The sequence below is a fragment of the Etheostoma spectabile genome, chromosome 7 (assembly GCF_008692095.1).
Source record: "Etheostoma spectabile isolate EspeVRDwgs_2016 chromosome 7, UIUC_Espe_1.0, whole genome shotgun sequence".
Classification (NCBI taxonomy): Eukaryota; Metazoa; Chordata; class Actinopteri; order Perciformes; family Percidae; genus Etheostoma; species Etheostoma spectabile.
The window spans coordinates 17,682,274-17,685,254 of record NC_045739.1 but is presented as its reverse complement, the minus strand read 5'-3'; the positions used below and the strand labels follow the sequence as shown (position 1 = coordinate 17,685,254).

At 37.4% G+C, this 2,981-nt stretch overlaps 1 protein-coding gene across 1 annotated transcript in view; it reads right to left on the bottom strand.

Annotated features, from left to right (window-relative positions):
- nadka (NAD kinase a) overlaps positions 1–2,981 on the bottom strand; it is a 26,726-nt gene that overhangs the window by 19,049 nt on the left and 4,696 nt on the right.

Sequence of the window (2,981 nt, the reverse complement as noted above, 5' to 3'; positions counted from 1 at the left end):
TTTTGCATAAAAAAAAAAAAAAAACTAAGCTAAAATCTCTCTTCATTTTCGTCTACAATTGTCTCTACTTTTTCCATCATGAGATATTAGTATTCAGTTACGCCTTGAAAATATTCCGAATGAGTTTGTGCTGTTGCTGCCAGCCTGTGGCTGCAACACACAACTACATTGAGCAAGAAAACAACACCCATAGACCACAGCGAACACCAGAGATTTCTGCCAGAGCAAGGAGCGCCAACGACATGCTAGGTAGAAGGAAGAGGCTCAATATTTGGTCGCATTTTACGTACAATGATATTGACAAAAAGTCAGAATGTGTCATCATAACCAACGGGAAGCACTGCGGACCAAAAAATAAACACCACCAACCTTAAGCAACATCTAAAACGAATGGCAAAGCTAACGTTGGTTTAAAGTTAGATGTTAGATTAAGCTCCTAGCATCTAGCTATGCATGTAACACTTTTATTTTAACATTAACTGTTAGATGGTTATCATATCAAGAGGTAGACATGCTATAAAGGTTGATAGGGATGAAGCTCACGTCAGAATTTGTGTTGATAGCGTAGCAATGAAACAGGATTTACATTTAAAACCCATAATCTCAAGCTAAAGGCTAACGTTAGCTATCCTTTATCAGTGCTTACTAGGCCTGCACGATTTGGGGAAAAATATGAATCACAATTTCTTTGCTCAGAATTGATTTCATGATTCTCTGCCACGATTTATTTGGACAAAACAAATAAAAGTGGCAGTACCAAACAGATTTTTTTTGGCACCGATAGCACATAGCACATAGCGCATAACCACAAGTCTGTAAACATACAGGCTTCAATGAAAAGAAGGGAGGGCATTGCAGCGCTTGGGAGCACTTTAAAGCCTATTTCATGTCTTTTTTGAAATCAAAGTTATTTAAAAACTAAATTGTGAACAGCGTGAATCGAGATTGCGATTTGATAACGATTAACCGTGCAGGCCTAGTGCTAACACTGCTGCTTTTACATACTTGCAAGGCAAGCGTAATAGCAAGTGATCGTTTCAGTCTTGCCTTTTAGATTGATAAACTAACTGTCTAACAATCTAAAATATATCTATCTTCAAAACAGCATGGTATTGACGCATGAGCAGTCAAAATATAACATATTTTGCCACATACATGTGTGGACCTTCACATCATAATCAAAAGCGTTAGTTAACAAGGTTGCATTCCACAAAAATCATTCAACAAGTGTACTTTGTCAGGTAATTATGACATTTAACCAATATTCGAGATAGCTAAAACAATATTTGACTGAAACGGTTATCAGAAATAATCTCAGAAATAATTTGTTATTTAAAAAAAAAAGACTAAAATGTTTTGACAAAGCTTGACTAAGACATATTGAGTAGTCTTTTGACTAAAACTAGACTAAAATGATTAGACTTTTAGTCGACTAAAACTTGGCTAGGACATTTGGAACAAGACTATGACTAAGACTAAATTAAAAATAGGTGACCAAATTAACCCTAGTGTGGGAGTGTTTTGGAGTTCTCCTGCCCATTAGTGGACACAATGTTTTAAATCCAGCTTTAAGATTTACACATTCACCAACTTAACAACAAAAAGGGCAAACTGGAAACTTTGAAACCGCATCAAACAAGGTGGACAGGTGTAGTTTACAACTGATATGTAAATGGTTATTCATTTGAGTTTACTTTTAATCTATACCAAATGCTATCCTGATATAATATAAACTCCTGGAACACCACCTGTTTACCACAAGTTGTTGTTATTGTTATTATTATTACCCTTCGGTTTTTTTTCTTCTTCTGGGTGATGATCAAAGAAAGTTGAGAGAAGCCTTTGATCAGCTTGTCTTAACCGCTGACTTAATTTTGGGTTTTTAATCAAATCAGATTCAGATCTTTAGCACCTTTCAGCCAAAGGAACCCCCTTTCATCATGTTTGGTTTTTATGAGTCGCTGACCTTTAATCATCAAGTAACTGTAGCATTCATCAATTCATCACCTTCCTATCTCATTCCTAAACAGTCAATTGTTTAACTAAATCCATCACCACGGCTTTCAATCAAATGTCCCAAATGAGAAGTTCTATTGCCAAATTAGGATGAACTTCAATACAACTGTATCTGTGGGGGTGTATTTCAACATGTAGGACAAGTCATGGCCATGACATTTAACACTTCCTCATCAATAATGGGACAGTCCTGATGGGTTTAGGACATGTTAAGACGGCCAATGCCTCTTCAATTGTCCTTGTCAACATCTCGGTTGCCATGACATACAAAGCCCTTGCTACAACTAAGGCAGACAAACATTTCCAGCCTCAAGCGTTGGGTTTTCTTGAAGTCATTTCTGTGATGGTTGAAGGTACACGCATCTGACTTGTTGGAACACACATGAATACATAACGCTATTTCAAAACTGGTTCTCACGGAGATTAGAGCAACAGCAGCTGTTAAATATATTAAATATCACAGAGCGGTCTACTCAGTCAGGTTATTGTGTTGAGGCAATGTGTTCTATGAAATGGACGTGTTCTTTCAGGCTCAACAGTTGAACCAAGTTTGGTATCTTTATGTAGCCTCAAGTGAGTGGTAATGAAATGTCATTTTAATCCTTAAGGCAAGCCTATTATGTGAAAATGACATGACAAGCTAGTGGACCATTAACAACACCAAAATGTAGATGCAGCAAATCTAGGCATGTTTGCTTATAATGAGTCTTAATATCAACAGGTCCACCGTGGAGAACGAGGACAGCTTTAAGTAACTTTGTGTCCACGTCACCGAGGGTCTGATCTGGGCACGGCCCACTGACTCAGGGGGGAGAAAGGCAAAGCAGAGTCTGATTTACCTCAGACGCCTGGGGAAATGTATCACACACACACACACACAAAGTATATATACATACTGTATATACATACACACACACACACACACACATACATACATACATACATACATACATACATATATATAT